This window comes from Lepus europaeus, chromosome 7 (assembly GCF_033115175.1).
Source record: "Lepus europaeus isolate LE1 chromosome 7, mLepTim1.pri, whole genome shotgun sequence".
Taxonomy (NCBI): domain Eukaryota; kingdom Metazoa; phylum Chordata; class Mammalia; order Lagomorpha; family Leporidae; genus Lepus; species Lepus europaeus.
In genome coordinates, this window is record NC_084833.1 from 118,813,323 (window position 1) to 118,832,304 (window position 18,982).

Sequence of the window (18,982 nt, forward strand, 5' to 3'; positions counted from 1 at the left end):
CCTCATCTTCAGGGGTTGCCAGCAAGCTTATAACATTTTTTTTCACAGTTGAATTATTCTGCTCTTAGTACTGGAGTAAAGAATGTAGAGTAGTAGCGGCTGGGAGACGTCAGGAAGCTGTGCCAAGACCAACAGTGTCTAAACGTCTGCGTGTGAGTCACCAACCTTGAGGAAGTGTGTTTTCTCTTTACAAAACACCTTCAAATACTCACACTGTAAAACAAGTTCACATTGAAGGTCAGGGGTCAGTGTTGTGGCTGTGATGCCAGCATCCCATATGTGCGCCAGTTCAAGTCCCAGCAGTTCCACCTCTGATCCCGTTCCCTGCTAATGTGACTGGGAAAGCAGCAGAAGATGGTCCAAGTGTTTGGATCCCTGCACCCGCATGGGAGATCTGGAAGAAGCTCCTGGCTTCTGATCAGCCCAGCTCTGGCCATTTTGGCCATCTGGGGAGTGAGCCAGTGGACAGAAGATCTCTCTCTCTGTTTCTCTGCCTCTCTCTTTTTTTTTTTTTCTTTTTTTCAGGTTTTTTATTTATTTATTTGAGAGGCAGAGTTACAGACAGAGAGAGGGAGAGACAGAGAGAAGTCTTCCATCCACTGGCTCACTTTCCAAATGGCCGCAGTGGCCAGGGTTGGGCTGATCAATGACAGGAGTTAGGGACTTCTTCTGGGTCTCTCATGTGGGTTCAGGGGCCCAAGCACTTGGGCCATTCTCCGCTGCTTTCCCAGGCCACAGGCCATAGCAGAGATCAGAAGAGGAGCAGCCAGTGCATGAACTGGCGCCTATATGCGCCTATATGGTGCAGCAGGTGGAGGCTAAGCCTACTACACCACAGCGCCAACACAGTGACATGGCCTTGCAAATAAATAAATAAATAAATAAATATTTAAAAATAAAAAAAGAGGGTCAGGAAAGAAACTCACGGTGTGAGGCAGCCTCTCCACCCCTGGATGAATGACCTCCTCCACCTGTTCTGAGGGCACTGAAAGCTTCCGAAACTGACACAACTCGCTTTCAGGCCTTTCCCACTCTTCTCATTTGATTGGCGCCTCCATCCTCTGAACTGTAAGACGAGGATGATGCTAGCAAGCCTGCCCCACAGAACTACCGATGTAATACATAATCCCGTGCTTAGCAGGTTTCTCATGCTCGCGATGACAAATGCCATATTTTTATTGTGCATTTCCACTTATGAAGGCAGAGGACCTAGAAGAAACTGAACCTGAGAGAGAAAGGGCTATGATTAACGTCACTTAAAGGGCCAGTGAGTGCCCACAGCAGGATAACAGCCTCACTTCCTGACTTCCAGTCCTGTAGTCTTTCTCCCATTGCCTGTTCCTAACACTGAAGTCACACTTTCACTGTTAACTGCTAACATCTCTATAGCGGTTTAATACTTGCTCAGTGCTCCCTAACACATTTTGCTTCTGTTTTCTATCAACTTTGTGAGGTAATTTGATAAAATGATTTTTTAAAAGATTTTTTGTTGTTGTTGTTCAAAAGCCAGAATCAGAGAGGGAGAGATAGATTGATCTTCCATCAGTGGGTTCACTTCCCAAAGGGCTGCAATGGCTGGGACTAGGTCAGGCAGAAGTCAGGAGCCAGGATGGTAGCTGCTTCCATGTGGGTGGCAGGAACCCAAGTATTCGGGCCATCTTCCATTGCTTTTCCAGAGAGCTGGGTTGGAAGTGGAGTAGTGAGGACTCGAACCGTGCTCATAAGGGATGATGGTGTCGGTGGGCAGCGGCTTAACTCGCTGCACTACATTGCCGCCCCCCCCCCCCCCCACGCGGTTTAAACAGATGAAAGAGCTGAAACGCAGAAAAAGAAAATGAGTTGTCCAATTTCAGCAAGTCAGTAGCAGCCTGGGATCTGTGCTCGGGCCTCCTGGCTTAAGATCTGCCTCCTTTGAGGAGAGGTCAACCCTGACTTTATCTTCTAAAATACCAAGCTGTTATTTACTGAGGCCAGACCCTCTGCTTGCTCAGAAATGTATTCAACCTGTTCTTTGTCCTGATGATGATCTCAGGCTATTGGGTCCGACAGATACTGAAAAAATAAGTAGAAGCTTCCAATAGAGATGGCAGATTCAACATCTGCATCTTTCCTCCCTCCCGAGCCCTATTAAAAGAGTAGCAAAGGGATTTCTTTGGAAGTCAGAAATGCAGAAGAATGCAGAGGTTGGGAGTGGAGACAGTAGCAATCAAATCTCAGAGGTTCAAGAGCACAGGCACTGATTTTGCAGGTGCAGAAGTTGATCCAAGGCCAATGACATGGAAAGTTAAGACCCAACGGGGGGCAGTGCAGTGGTGTAGTGGGTTAAGCCGGAATCCCACATGGGCTCCTTTCAAGTCCCAGCTGCTTCACTTCTGATCTAGCTCCTTGCTAGTGAGATTGGAAAGGTGGCAGAAGATGGCCCAATGCCAAGGCCCAAGCTTCTGGCTTCAGCCTGGCATAGCCCCTGCCATTGTGGCCATTTGGGGAGTGAACCAGTGGAGGGAAGACCTCTCTCTGTCTCTCCCTTTCTCTCTCTAACTCTGTTTTTCAAAATAAATAAAACAAAATTTAAGAAACCAACTGGATTTGGAGCTGGCGCTGTGGTGTAGCAGGTAAAGCCGCTGCCTGCAGTGCTGGCATCCCATATAGACGCCGGTTTGAGTCCTGGCTGCTCCACTTCTGATCCAGCTCTCTGCTATGGCCTGGGAAAGCAGTAGAAGATGGCCCAAGTGCTTGGGCCCCTGGGAGAAGCTCCTGCCTTCGGATCGGTGCAGCTCTGGCTGTTGTGGCCATTTTGGGGAATGAACTAGTGGATGGAAGACCTCTCTCTCTGTCTCTCCCTTTCTCTCTCTTACTCTGCCTTTCAAAATAAATAAAATAAACTTTTAAAAAACCAACTGGATTTACATCTCAAATCTCCAAAAAGTTGAGGAGAAGTGCTATCCCAGGAAGTGAATGGAGCTGGGCCAACTGGTCATTTCAGGAACAGTTAGGACTTGAGCAATCAAATGATATGCCCCACAATCGCTTTCTGGATGGAGGGTTATGCTCTGGAGAGGGTGAGACAGAGACCCTCTGGATAGGTGCACATGGAATGCTAATAGTCCTAGAATTTCTCTTCTACCCATGTCCTAGAACACTAATAGTCAGGCAAGGCATTAAAAGAGCTTTTTCCAGGAATCTCACCAACCTAAGGGAAAAAAATCTTTGGATACAGATATTAACATTTCCCAAATCAATCTTCTCATCCAAACCCCATCACCACCAACCCCCATCACCCACCCCCCCACAGGAAGACCAATTAGCTCTTTTTTTTTTTTTGACAGGCAGAGTGGACAGTGAGAGAGAGAGACAGAGAGAAAGGTCTTCCTTTGCTGTTGGTTCACCCTCCAATGGCCTCCGCGGCTGGCACGCTGTGGCCGGCGCACCGCACTGATCCGAAGGCAGGAGCCAAGTGCTTATCCTGGTCTCCCATGGGCTGCAGGGTCCAAGCACTTGGGCCATCCTCCACTGCACTCCCAGGCCACAGCAGAGAGCTGGCCTGGAAGAGGGGCAACTGGGATAGAATCTGGCACCCCGACCAGGACTAGAACCCAGGGTGCCAGCACCGCAGGCGGAGGGTTAGCCTGTTGAGCCACGGCGCCAGCCCCAATTAGCTCTTAATTCCCATTAACAGATAACTAGGGATTGTCAGTTGTGAGAGGAGAGCAACACCCATGAAGCTTTCAGAGAAAAGCAACTTGGAGGAAATAGAGACTATTTGGGTGGCGAAAACTTTAAAAAGTCTGTTATTGACATTATTAAAGAAGAGAAAATGTTGTACCTATGGAAAAATAATAGGACACAACAAAAATTGAACATTATGGAATTTTTAGAACAGCCCTTGGAAATTAAAAAGTGCAATACTCAGTAGATGGACTGGGATATAAATTTGAGGAAGCAGAGCAAAAGGACACAGAGAAAAATTGGTGAAATGATTAATTGAATGTGTCAACTTGACTGTGTCATAGAGTGCCCAGATATGTGGCTAATCATGATTTCAGAGTATGTATGTGAGAGTGTTTCCCAATGACATAAGTATCTGAATTGGTAGACTGAGTAAAAGAGAGTCCCCTCCACAATGGGAGTGGGCTCCATTCAATCCCTGAGAGCCTGAATAGAACAAAAAGATGGAGGAAGGAGAAATTTTCTCTCTGCATAACTGCTTGAGCTGGCACACTGTCTTTCTCCTGGCCTTAGTCTAGGACTTACACTATCAGCCCTTGGGTTTCAGAACTACATTACCAGCTTTTCCTGGGTCTCTAGCTTGTATAGAAAACGTGGAATTCTCATCCTTCATAATCTTGTAAGTCAAGTCAAGCCTTGTCAAACTAGGACTCCATCCATATGACTTTTGCTGGGTTTCTCACAGACAGTTTCTGGAATATACTTCATAATTACAATTATATTTAGTTATATTTGGTGTAGGTGCTATCTATTTATTCTCCTGTTGGTTCTGTTCTGTCAGAAATTCTGACACCAGGAAGAAAACAACAGAGCAGTCCAAGAGGTCTGACATCCAGTTAATAAAAGTTCCAGAAAGACACACCAAAGGAAGTAGACAAAAGGGGTTCATTAACAAGTGGAGGAATTTTTCAAAACAGAAGGTCTTAAATTTATAGATTTCAAGGATCCACCAAGTGTTCCTCTGGGAAACGCATGTATTGAGATCTATGTTAGAACGCATCTTCATGAAACTTGGGTCTTTGGAACAAAGAGACGTTTCTGTGAGCTTCCAGGAGAGCAGTCCCACACAATGATCAGGAATAGCTCTGCACTTCCTGACAACCCTGGTAGCTGGCAGGCATGTGCGCAATACCTGCAGAATACTGAGGAAAAGTGTTTCCAATCCAGATTTCTTTTCCCAGCCAAGCTGTCAATCAAATGTGAGGACAGAATGAAGGTATTTTTAGACGTGGAGGGTCTGAAACACTTAACTCAGAGCTCGTTATTTTCAGAGTACACATTTGCCAGTTTATCTACTTGCTAAAAACTGTAGCCTCAAAGCCGACACGCACATGACGCTTTTGCCATCATTCAGATATACCCAGGGAGCAAAAACGTTGAGTCGCTGGATGTGTGTGGTTCCAGCCGAGGTTCAACAATGAGACCATCTGCCCTCCTGTTTCAGCTCATCCTGTAAACAGTGTGGCCTGTTTAGTGGCACATTTCCTCACTTTTCTGCCTTTTGTTGCTCATTTTGCTGTTTCAAATGACCTCCATACACAGTGCTGAAGGGCTTTCTTGGGTTCCCAAGTGAAAGAAGGCTGGGGTTTGCCTTGGGGAGACAATCTGTGGGCTAGAGAAACTCTATTCAGGCATGACCATGAATTCAGTATTAATGCGTCAACAGCATCTATTAAATGTCTTAAAACAAAAACACACACAAAGCAAGGTTTTGTCATCATCAGAAGTGTTGTGACTGCAGGTGCATAGAAACTGGCCCCCATATTTCACCTCTGAGCAAAGGCTCAGTATTGACTAGTTCAGTGGCTTTGGTGACTTCTAGAACACAATGCTTGTGGACAATGAGAACAGATTCTACGGCCCTGAGGTCCTTTGTTGGGAAATTTCTATTTTTATTAAAAGATTTATTTGGAAGTCATGAGAGAGAGAGAGAGACAGAGAGACCATCCATCTGCTGGTTTACTCCCCAAATGGCGCCAATGGCCAGGGCTGGGCCAGGCCAAAGTCAGGAGCCTCATTGGGTTTCTCTCTCTTTCTCTCTCTCAATCAAGATTTATTTATTTATTTGAAAGGCAGAATTACAGAGAGGCAGAGGCAGAGGGGAGAGGGGGAGAGGGGGAGAGAGAGAGATAATCCATTCCTGGTTCACTCCCCAAATGGCCGAAATGGCCAGGGGTTGGCCAGGCCGAAGCCAGAAGCCAGGAGCTTCTTCTGGGTCTCCCACATGGCTGGTGGGATGCAAGCACTTGGGCCATCTTCTGCTACTTTCCCAGGCCATTCGCAGGGAGCTGGATTGGAAGTGGAGCAGCTGGGACACGAACCTGTGCCCATATGGGATGCTAGCATTATAGGTGGTGGCTCTGCCACCATGCTGGGCCCTATGTCTCTTTTTTTCTGGAGATTTCTAAAGATTTGTTACTTAAAACAAGGTTGGGGCTGTTCACCACTCAGAAGCCGATACTCGAGAGACCCAAGTAGATGCAAGGAAACCAGGTTTATTCAAGAGGCTGGTATCGCAAATTCTCAAGTTATCAGGAAGGCTTTTGAAGGGAGCGGAAGGGGGAGATAAAAGAGAAGTCGGGACTCCAGAGGGACAGGACAGGGCCAGCTGCATCGTGGCCCCGGCGAGGTGATAACGGGCTGGTCAGAGTGACAGTGATTATTTTCAGCTTGCAGCCATAAATCCGGTCCTCTGGTCACACTGACTGAAGCCGGATCACTCTGCAACTTCAGGCAGCTTTGTCAAGGCCAGTTTTATGGAATTCACAAGCAAGGATTATTTATCTGTGAAGTTACATGTGAGTCTGGGTTGTTGCAAAGCCAGCAGCTGAAGCAATTGTTTGTACAATGGGGGAATGAAAGAAAGGACCCATTCTGATTACTGTTAGAGAATGGGGGGTACATAGAGGAGAATACAGGAAACAGGAGGAGAGCCAGGGAGTTCCCAGGCTGCTGGGAGGGAGATGGCAGGATGGCAGCTGGGTCAAGGGCACGGGCTCCCAAAGCCTCATGAGAGTGGAGACGAGCTGGTGCTTCCGGAAGGCCTGCCAAGGAAGATTTGGGACTGAATGAAAGACAGCCGAGTAGAAAATGAAGCAAAGAAGAAACAACCAAGCGTTAGCCGGGGCAACGGTACCACCATTCCCAGGGTTTTACGTGAATTGACTCATGTTCTGCTGGGTGGGTGGCTGTTAAGCAGGACCACACGGCTGGCACGCCGCAGACGGAGCACTGGGACCTAGACAGGGGCTCTGACTCCAGGCTGGCAGTCACTGAAAATGGAGGTCGCCACGCTTCCGTGCAGGAGTCCGAGGGGGTGGGAAGGTGTAGCCAGCAACAGGCTCACCTTCCAGGATGAGGGATCGGCCTATGGGCTGGCAGCTGAAGGAAATCAAGATGTAGTCTCGGGGCACATTAAGGGCACAGAGGAAAAAATAAAATAATTACTTAAAGGAGGCGAACAATAACAAAATAACTTAAAAGGGAGAACTAGGTACAGGAAACTGCTGATTTTCTTCTTTTAAATTTCTTTCCTTCCTCTGCTCCTTCCTTCCTCTTCCCCAAGATTTATTTATTTATTTGAAAGGCAGAGTTACAGAGAGAGAGAAGGAGAGACAGCCAGAGATCTTCCATCTGCTGGTTCACTCCCCAAATGGTTGCAATAGGAAGGGCTGGGCCAGGCTGAAGCCAGGAGCCAGGAGCTTCTTCCAGGTCTCCCATGTGGGTTAAGGGGCCCAAGAACTTGGGCCATCCTCCACTGCTTTCCCAGGCACATTAGCAGGGAGCTGATAATGTGGAGCATCCAGGACTTGAACAGGTACCCATATGGGATGCTAGAGTCACAGGAGGTGGCTTTACCCTGCTATGCCACAAAGCCAGCCCCAGGTCACCGCCTCCTTGAGTGATGGGTTCTACCTTGGCTCTGTGATCTCAGGTACTCAGGGTGTGTCTCGAGAGACTGCTGGAGACTGCTGTGTCGGTGCCTGTGTCCCACGTTGTGTGCAGTGACAGCCCTTGGCAGCTCCAGCTTCTTTTGTGGAGCACAGGTTTGGGAAGAGGGGCAGGTTAGATAGCCCTGGGGGGTCCCTCATTTGTAGTTGGCATCAATAGGTCAATACCAGCAGCTGCAGAAAGAGTAGGGAGGTTGGGACAGATGGGGTGCTGGGCAAGGGCTCTTTAGCCAATCTGGGGCCTTAACTCACCCAGAGATGAATACCCCTTCCCCACCTCCATGATGCCGGAGAGGCCTACAGGGGTGTCTACCAGGCCAAATACAGTCAGGAGGGGACACAGGAAAGCTGAGGACTCCCCCACCCCTTCCCTGGCTTACAGGCTCTATCTAGAATCGGGAAACATTATTTCTGTTCTTTATTTTTAGCTTTATCAAAGTACACAGGCAAAGAGTTCTACAAAGTTTAAGAAAATGAGCCATCTGGGCAGAGCTGCGGCTCAGTGGGTTAAAGCCCTGGCCTGGCTCCTGGCTTCTGCCTGGACCAGCCCTGGCTGTTGTGGCCATCTGGGGCGTGAGCCAGCAGGTGGAAGATCTCGCTCGTGCATGCTCTTTGTAATGCTTTCAAAATAAATAAATAAATCATAAGGAAAAAAAGAAAAAAGGACGTGGTGACCTCAGGGATGTGGAAGACCCTTATCCTCCAATGCCACACTATTGCCCTCACCCCCAAGCAGATGGGACACCCTGTCTCCTCTCTCTAATTTCCCTGCCGCTGGCTCTCAGGGCACAGCTTCTGATACTGAGTAGGGGACACTTCTGCGTACGCACCCCCCTCCTTCTCTGCTTCATGACAAACTCAAAACCCAAAGTTGCTGCTGAAACTGCTGGGAACTGAGACCCTAAAATGCACACCTTTCCCACTGTATCTGTGTGTGTGTGTGTATGTCCCTTACTCATTCTTTTTTAAGATTTATTTATTTATTTGAAAGTCAGAGTTATACACAGAGAGGAGAGGCAGAGAGAGAGAGAGAGAGAGAGAGAGAGAGAGAGAGGTCTTCTGTCTGCTGGTTCACTCCCCAATTGGCTGCAACAGCTGGAGCCGCACTGATCCAAAGCCAGGAGGCAGGAGTTTCTTCCAGGTCTCCCACGCAGGTGCAGGGGCCCAAGGACTTGGGCCATCTTCTACTGTTTTCCCAGGTCATAGCAGAGAGTTGGATCGAAAGTGGAGCAGCCGGGTCTCGAACTCGTGCCCATATGGGATGCTGGCACCGCAGGTGGTGGCTTTACCGGCTAAGCCACAGCGCCACCCCTCACCCCCCCTTACTCATTCTTCAGCACCTTCTGACCCTCAGCTAATGGAACAGCCAGTTCTCACCTACTGCACAGGGTTCCTGGGTGAGGGCTCCATGAATCAAGAAGCTGGGGTATTGTGTGTGTGTGTGTGTGTGTAGGGGAAGGTGAGACATCCGAAGAATATTTTGAGAAACACCAGCGATCAGCCTTCTGGCATGTTGAAGCAGATGACTAAGCCCGTGACTAAGCCGCAGAACGGGCATGAATGGAACGGGAGGGGGAGCAGAGAACTGCTCTCACGGAAGAGAGCTTCACGGAGGACAAAGTTGTCTTCAGTAGATGAGGAACAATGGCGGGCGTCGGCACGCATTCTTCACCGCTTTCACAGAGGCTGGACAACGCACATTCACAGAGCCAAGGAAACCTGACAAGATGGGACAGGGCTGTAACTGCGTCTGGACGGAATGGGGAGAGTCCAGGCTTCAGCATCGCCCAGGAGAGTTTTCCAAGAGCAAGGAGGGGGCGGGCAGGCCAGTGTTTGGCACCTTAAAGCTGCTGCCTGGGACACCCACGTCCACTATCAGAGTGCTTGGTTCAATCCACTTCTGATTGAGCTTCCCGCTAATGTGATTCTGGGATGTGACGGGTGATTGTTCAAGTGACTGGGTCTCTGCCACCCACGTGGGAGGTCCGGATGGAGTTCTGGGCTCCTGACATCAGCCTGGTACAGCTCTGACTGTTGCAGGCATATAGGGAGTGAGCCAGTAGATGGAGGATCTTGCTCTCTGTCTCTTTGCCCTTCAAATAAAATGGAGAGAGAGAGAGAGAGAAAGAGAGAGAGAGAGAGAGAAAGAGAAACTGATTTGACTATATAAAAAATAAAAAAACTTCCTGTATCACAGAAAAAATCGGAAACTGAACTTACCACCATGTGAAAGGCAATAATCTGTGAGTTCTCCATATTTACTGTTAAGAAATGTCTTAAACCAATGGCTTCTTAAATTTTAATTTTATATTTTGGAACTCAACAAAATGATATGAATTTCACCTGGAAAACTAAAAAATAGAAGCCAAGCCAGGGAAATTTGAGGAAAAACAAAAGTCTGGAAGGAGGGTTGGCTTTACCAGATGTTAAATCATATCATGAGGGTGCAATATTATAAGAAGAAGAATCACTATGTTCCTAAAGTTGTACTTATGAAATGTACAAAGTTTGTATTCCTTAAATAAAAGGTTTCTGGGAAAAAATTAGTAGTAAAATGTGGCATTCTAGACTAGGGGCTTTTCAAGCTGTCATTTACAATGCATAGTCACAGTTTCAGTCTAGTGGATTGACACATTTTATTTTAATAATTAGAATAAAAAATACCAGCATGTCACATGTGGTAAAAAAAAGGTTTAGTACTAGAAAAGAAATAGCTTAATCCAGAGAAGAGCCCAGAGAGGCGTGGACACATGCGAACTCAGCACCAAACAAAAGCAGGTGTTTCCTGTCAGAGAATAGGGATGCCGTGTTCCAAGCTTGGCACTGAGATAAGTGGGTACTCAGCCACCTGGGAAAAATAACACCCAGTCCCCGCCTCACCCCTTAGACCCAAATACATTCCAGATAAATCTGAGAATTAAACAACAAAATAAATTTAACTTATAGCAGAAAAGATAGGTGAACTGAAAAGAAAAAAAAAGAGATAATAAAATGAAAGCAAATCAAATTCTAGAAACCCTGGTCGAACTATAAGGGAATATGGACCAGATTTCTGGAGGAATGAGGCTCTTCTGAGGAAACCAAGAGGGTGTAGGGATACTGATCCAGGTGTTTAAAACATACCTTCTGGGGCTGGCACTGTGACGTAGCGGGTAAGGCCTCTGCCTGCAGTGCTAGCATCCCATATAGTTTGAGACCTATGGCCTGGGAAATCAGTGGAGGATGGCCCAAGTGCTTGGGCCCTTGCACTTTGACATGCCCCTAACCCTTGGCATTTCTTCTCTGGGCGGCAGTTTCTTTAGGCAACTATACCGTCCCACTGTCTCCTTTTCTTGTCACAGGTAATTCCTGCCTCAGGCTATTTGGTGATGCTTCAAGCACACAGCATGATTGTACCCACTAACACTGGCACACAGTAGGTATTAAAAAATAGTTGCCCTTGGGGCCTGTGGTGTAGACAAAGCATTAACGCCTTGGCCTGAAGTGCCAGCATCCCATATGGGCACAGTTTTAGTCCCGGCTGCAACTCTTCCAATCCAGCTCTCTGCTGTGGCCTGGGAAAGCAGTGGAAGATGGCCCAAGTCCTTGGGCCCCTGCACCCACATAGGAGACCTGGAAGAAGCTCCTGGCTCCTGGCTTCGGATCGGCGCAGCTTCGGCCATTGTGGCCATCTGGGGAGTGAACCAGTGGATGGAAGACCTCTCTGTCTCTCTCTGTAACTCTGTCTTTCAAATAAATAAAATAAATCTTTAAAAGAAAATAGGTACCCATCATCATCATCTGGCACTGATTTTTTTTTTAAGATTTATTTTATTTATTTGAAAGTGTTACACAGAGACAGAAGGAGAAGCAGAGGCAGAGAGAGAGAGAGAGAGAGAGAGAGAGAGAGAGAGAGAGGTCTTCCATCTGCTGCTTCACTCCCCTACTGGCTGCAATGACGCGAGCTGCACTGATCCGAAGGCAGGAGCCAGGAGCTTCCTCCGGGTCTCTCACGTGGGTGCAGGGGCCCAAGGACTTGGGCCATCTTCCACTGCTTTCCCAGGCCATAGCAGAGAGCTGCATCAGAAGTGGAACAGCCAGAACACGAACTGGTGCCCATATGGGATGCTGGCCCTGCAGGTAGTGGCTTTACCTGCTATGCCACAGCACTTGGCCCCAGTACTGAACTGTTGAGGGATGCTCAGTGGCAGCAAACAGGCAGTGTCCTCAAATAAGTGCTTACAGAGAAGTTCCCTGGATGCAGGCAGAAAACCAGGGTGTTAAGAGGATAGCTAAGTAGTCTCTGAGAGCTGGACAAACTGCACGGCCACAGCGGGAGGAGAGAGGCTGCTAAAGAAAAAGATCTAAGCCCAGGACAGCCTGTGCCATCTGAACTTACCAAGGCCACTTCTTTGAGTCATGAGAAGAGCAATTGAATTGGACAAGTCACTGCTAAAACAGCTGGAGAACAAGCAGTTTAAACAGTCCGTTGCCCTTCCACTCAGCTGTGGGATGTGAGCCACTGGGGCAGGTGATCCACAGCCTAACATTAGGAAGCCTAAGACTGAGTGGGGGACTATCCCCATGCCCTGTGCATAGCCAGGAGCTTTCTTTAGCAAGCCCACAATTCCTAACTGGCCTCTTCTTTTTGCTTTGTTTTTAAGTGAGCTGACCAAACTTTAATTTTCCCCTTCTTTCTCCCAATTCCCTAAATTGGCTCACGCTTCGATTAGGTGGGACTATGGCCTTTAAATAACACGTGTCATTGATAACTTCAAAACCTTTGGAGAAGTTGGAGGTGGGAGAGTGGAGAGGTGGGTTCTGCCTGAAAAGACAGCGTAGGAGGAGGGGGCTGTGGGAGGAAAGGGGCCTGAATGATGTCTATTTTGGTCCTACCATCTGCTTGGTTTGTGAACCAGCAACTTTTTTTTTTTAATTTACTTATGTATTTTAAAGCCAGAGCAACACACACACACACACACACACAGAGAGAGAGAGAGAGAGAGAGAGAGAGAGCATGCATCCCATGGGAGACCAGGAGAAGCACCTGGCTCCTGCCTTCCGATCAGCGCGATGTGCCGGCCGCAGCACACTGGCTGCGGCGGCCATTGGAGGGTGAACCAACGGCAAAAGGAAGACCTTTCTCTCTGTCTCTCTCTCTCACTGTCCACTCTGTCTGTCAAAAAAAAAGAGAAAGAGCATGAATCTTCCATTCATTGTAGCAAATGACTGTTAACAGTCAGGGTTGGGCCAGGCTGAAGCCAGGAACCTCATCCAGGTCTCCCACACTGGTGTTAGGGGCCCAAGCATTTCAGCCATTTTTTTGCTGCCTTCCCAGATGCATTAGGAGGAAGCTGGATCGGAAGCAAGGTAGCCATGGCCCAAACTGGCACTCTGATATGGGCTGCTGGCTCTCAAGTGGCAGCTTAACCCACTGTGCCACAACTCCAGGCTTGTTATGGGCCAGCCCCTCAGCCAGAATTCTTGAAACCTCACCACTCACCCATAGCACACAAGAGGGAGTGCCAGATTGCTCTAAATTTTGTATTTTCTTTCTTTTTAAAACAAGATTTATTTATTTCTTTGAAAGTCAGAATTACAGAGAGAGGAGGGAGGGGGAGGGAGAGAGAGAGATAGAGAGAGAGAGAGAGAGAGAGAGAGAGAGAAACTTCCATCCTATTGGTTCACTTCTCCACATGGCCACAACAGCTGGGGCTGAGCAAGGTCGAAGCCAGGAGCCAGGAGCCAGGAGCTTCTTCTGGATCTCCACGCGGGTGCAGGGTCCCAAGGACTTGGGCCATCTGCTGCTCTCCCAGGTCCATTATCAGGGAGCAGGATCAGAAATGGAGCAGCCAGGACTCATAGGGGCACCTGTATTATGGGATGCCAGCACTACAGACAGAGGCTTAATCCTCTTTGCCACAGTACTGGACTTTCTTTCTTTCTTTTTTAAATCGTCCTACAAATAAAAACTTATGCCAGCCTTAAAAATTACAGCAAGCTTCCATGATGTCTATTCCAGCAACACCCCAAATGGCACAATCTGAGAGGGAAGGCATTGCTGTGTAAAGACAGTGCAATCTGCCTATAAGAAATCATTTGGTGAGTACTAACTGTGGATTCATTTTATCATTATGACTTTCAAAAATTTTTCATTAAGGTTATTCAAAAAATTTTTTTAATTGCAGAAGCAGTGAATGTTGATTGCAAAACAATTCCATGACACAATTATGTGTTCAATAAAAAATAAAGTCCCCAGTAGGGAGCTCTAACCCCACTCCTGGAAGGAAGCCACTTTTCACATTTGGATGTCACTCTTTGGGATTTTCTTTACACAAACACGGAGACGCATATGCACTCTCACAGAGCAGGAGCGGAGAGGGTTTTCTTGTCAACTTATAAAGCTAGTTTTGCTGCACAGATTGTCATTTTTAAAAAACGGCTAAAAGGGATTAGGCCACTGGAGAAGCACAGGCTCAACAGTTTCCAGACTGGATCCCGAGAGCACAGCTAAGCCATGAGACATCGGCTTGATCTAAATTAAAGTGGGTGTTGGAGTTCTTTTTGTCATCTAAAGTTCATTTTGGAAATAATTTTACTCACCAAGAATTCTCTGGACAGAGTTCCTATTTCTTCAGGAAATGATCTTGATAAATATTTGAAGTAGAAAGGGAGCTCTGCAGGGAGAGACAAGGTGGAGGCTTGTTTCTCTGGAGGGAAAGGCTGGAAGGAACAGCCACTCTAGGCTGCACAGTGGCAATGGGACCCTTCCCAAAACCCCCAAGCCTTCTGTGTAGATATCATGGGGCACATGGAGTGGCTGCTCTGCAGGGAGTTAACTTGGGAGAAAGGGACCTTTTGTCTACGGGAATCCCCCAAGACATGGGGCAAGGGGTTCACGACAACTCAGTGTAGGTACTCGATGATACCTAGTTTTCATTTAGAAGGAAAATACTTAACACATTTATTACGCTGATTTATATCTTTTCAAAAAATATTTATTTATTTTTGAAAGAGAGAGAGAGAAAGAGAGAGAGGGAGGAGAGAGACAGAGAGAGAGAGAGAGAGTCTTTTATCCACTGGTTTACTCCCCAGATGGCTACATTGGCCAGGGCTGGTCTGGGCCAGGCCAAAGCCAGGAGCCAGAAGTTTCATCCAGGTTTTCCACACAGGTGACAGGGGCCCACACACTTGGGCCATCATCCGCTGCTTTCCTAGGCCATTAGCAGGGAGCTGGATTGGAAGCTCAAGCCAGAACTTGAACTGGTGCCCACGTGGGATGCTGGCATTGTGGTGCAGCTTTACTTGCTATGCCACAACACTAGCCCTTGTATCTTGTTATTAAGAATTTAGTATCTTTTTCTGGGTTAATATTTTTATCTTTTTATTAATAAATGTGTTACTATCCTCTTATTGCTATGTTCTGTGGCACAAAGAAGCGGCATGAATGACTGATGCAGGAGATGAAATGTGACTGAACATCAGCATTTACCAATCAACTCTCACTCTGCGTTCTGAGAATCACTGATCTAAATTGTAGACTTCGTTGTATACTCTAAATACAGAAATATGTAATTGTGTTGGTAATAAAATAATTGCATTTTAAAATTTTATATTATCTTTGTTACAAAGTTTTAAAAAGTGAATCAGGGGGCTGGTGCTGTGGTGTAGCAGGTAAAGCTGCCGCCTCCAGTGCTGGCATCCCATATGGCCGCCCGTTTGAGTCCTGCCTACTCCACTTAGAATCCAGCTCTCTGCTATGGCCTGGGAAAGCAGTAGAAGATGGCCCAAGTCCTTGGGCCTCTTCCCTCTTGTGGGAGACCTGGTGGAAGCTCCTGGCTCCTGGCTCTGGATCGGTGCAGCTGTGGCCATCACGTCCAGTTGGGGAGTGAACAAGCAGATGGAGGAACTCTCTCCCTCACTCTCTCTGCCTTTCCTTCTCTCTATGTGTGGCTATGACTTTCAAATAAATAAATAAATATTTTTAACAAGGTAGATCAAATATTAATAATTTATTATAACGAATTTATCTGGAGAATTAAAAAAATTCTTAGTTTCAAAGTATTGTATTCCAGGGCCACTAGAATTTGGAATTCTTGGTTTTCTGCTGCTACACTACAATTTTCAAAGTGTTTTGTGGTCTGGGGTGGGCATTTGGCAAAGCAGTTAAGCTGCTATTTGGGATGCCTGCATCCCAAATCAGAGTCCCTGTGTTTAAGTCTTGGCTCTCATTTCTACTCCAGCTTTCTTCTTTTTTTTTTTTGACAGGCAGAGTGGATAGTGAGAGAGAAACACAGAGAGAAAGGTCTTCCTTTGCCGTTGGTTCACCCTCCAATGGCCGCTGCGGCCAGCACATCTTGCTGATCCGATGGCAGGAGCCAGGTGCTTCTCCTGGTCTCCCATGCGGGTGCAGGGCCCAAGCACTTGGGCCATCCTCCACTGCCTTCCCGGGCCATAGCAGAGAGCTGGCCTGGAAGAGGGGCAACCGGGATAGAATCCGGCGCCCCAACCGGGACCAGAACCCGGTGTGCCAGCACTGCAAGGCGGAGGATTAGCCTGTTAAGCCACAGCGCCGGCCTCTACTCCAGCTTTCTGCTAACGCAGGCTATGGGAAGCAGTAGGTGACGGCAAGTTTTGGGTCCTTGCCACCCATGTGGGAGATCTGGACTGAATTCTGGGCTCTTGACTTTGGCCTGGCCCAGCCCTAGCTGTTTCAAGCATTTGGGAGAGTGAATCAGCCAATGGGAGACCTTTTTCTGTCTCTCTCTGCTTCTGTTCTTGTCAAATAAATAAATAAATAAAAATTTCAGAAGTATTCTACGGTCAAATAGCTTAAGAGAGAGATTGCTTTAGAGTGTTGCTATTACAGACACATATTTGAAAAGACAGAATTTGGACCTGGCATTGTGGCACAGCGGGTTAAGCTGCCATGTGGGACATTGGCATCCCATAGCAGAGTGATGGTTCAAGTCCTCATTACTGTGCTTCTAATCCTTGCTGCTATGCCTGGGAAAGCAGCAAATGATGGCCTTCTCCATCATCGTCCCTTTGAAATAAAGAAGTAGCTTCTTAAAAAAAAGAGGTAGGACTCAGAAAACATTAGGATGTATTTTCATATTCTGGCTACCTTCAGAAAAGGCTAAGAAACAGTAATTTGCTTATTCAAATTATAGGGGAAGCTGAGCGATAAATTACCCATTAGCCAACGAACATTGACGGCTAATACCTATATAAGTCAGATCACAGATCGTCCCCTCCAATCGCCCCTCCCGCAACTTCTAATGAAATCCTTGGGACATCAATAACTCCTGTAAAGTCACCATGAATATAAGTCAAGTGTAGCCAGGGTGAAGTGGCAACATGAGGAATCCACAGGCTAAGGGCCTTCTCCTGTGAATGGTGCAAATCAAGGATACTGGCTGCTGGAGACAGTGGTACAAGAATTAAACCATTATTAACACAGAAATCAAGAAGAGTATAGTCAAATGCACTTACATAGGGTAAGCAGATTAAATACAATTCAGCTAAGGGAAGAATTCTCAGGGCTGGAGACACTTAGGACCAGGGGAACAGATGAAGGCTTTCTCAGCAAAGCTGAAGATTATTTGTGGTTCCACTGTACTTGCGACTGAAGTGCCACTGAGAAGTGGGGTTCCAGCTGTCAGCTGAGACAAGAAGCGAGCTCTGCAAATGTGGCAGCAATCTTTCAGATGTGTCCCTAATACCCTGTTAGTCTGCTGCAGTGTGAAATCACTTCAGAGCTCCCAGGGATTGTGGGGATAGCTCCATGGAGACCAGAGAATCAGGACCGAATAAACACTCACGTAGAATGGATTCTGAAAAAAATCTCGGGATTCAACCAACTTACTTCAAATATCACACCCCAAGTCCTTGCCCCAAATATTTCCCCACCACTTCTATAATTCATTCATACACCTCTAAATCTTGGCATCTCACTCCTGTTTTCCCATCTTCATTTCTATCTGTTAATAGTGACCAAGTCCATGGGATTCTACTTCTGCACCTGAAATCCATTCCTTCCTTCTGATCTTAAAGGCCAGTGTGGGGGAAGGAGAGAGAGAGAGAGAGGGAGAGAGAGAGGGAGAGGGAGAGGGAGAGGGAGAGGGAGAGGGAGAGGGAGAGAGAGAGAGAGAGAGAGATCTTCCATCTACTGGTTCACTCTCCAAATGGCCACAACAGCTCAGCCTGGGCCATATCAAAACCAAGAGCCTGCAGCTTCTTCCAGGCCTTCCACGTGGGTGCAGGGACCCAACCACTTGGGCTATCTTACGCTGCTTTCCCGTGTGCATTAGCAGGGAGCTGGATGGGAAGTGGAGCAGCCTGTACACAAACTGGTGCCCATTTGGGATCCTGGTGCTTGCTGGCAGGGGCTTTACCTTCTACGCCACAGCACTGGCCCCAAACTGAGATTATTATACAAATATTCTACTAGCCCAGCTTCTAGTACTCCCCCCATGATTCATTTTATGATTACTGTAAAATTTGTCTTTCTAAAGCACAGTATAAATCACATTGTTTTTCCTTTCAAAAATATCAATTACTGCTCGCTGTGGTTTGGATGTGGCATGGGGGTCTTGCATTGGAGGCTTGGTCCCCGGGTGGCAGTGGAGGATGGTGTGGAATCTTTAAGAGGTGTGGTCTGTTGGGAGGTCCTTGAGTCACTGCCTTCAGAAGAGAATACTGGTCTCCTGGAGTTCTCCAGACAGCGAGCTGTTAAAAAAGGCAGCCCGAGTATCTGACACATTGTCCTCTGGTTTGCTGTGCACAGATGTTTGCTGTTCCTTCCACATGTGCTCTCACCACCATGTTTCACCGCCATGATGGGATGCAGCCGTGGGCCCTCACTAGAGCTTAGTTGCTGCAGGAAGCATGCTTAGATTAGTCAGCTCCTGATACAGCAATTAGAAGCTCATTAATATACTCCTCATGGATCTGAATAAAAAACTATGCTTCTCAGCCTGGTATTCAAGACCTCCAGCACTTCCTGGCTTTGTTCCCAGAGCTCCTCAGTGTCTGTGCTGTTACCCACACATGTCCATGGTCCCAATTCCATCTCCCCTTCAAACTTGGTACACCTGGATCTCATTATGCACACATCTCAATTTACTGAGCATCATATTTTCCAGGGTTCGTATCCAACATCACTTTAAAGAAAACCATCTCTTCTTTACCAGCTACATGTCCTAGCCTGCTTTTCAGGACCCAACCACATTGTCCTTAACCTCTGTCATGATGTGCTTTCTATTTATCTGTCGTACTATTATTTCAGGCACTGTATTAGGCAGCAGTAATACGGGGTTAATAAA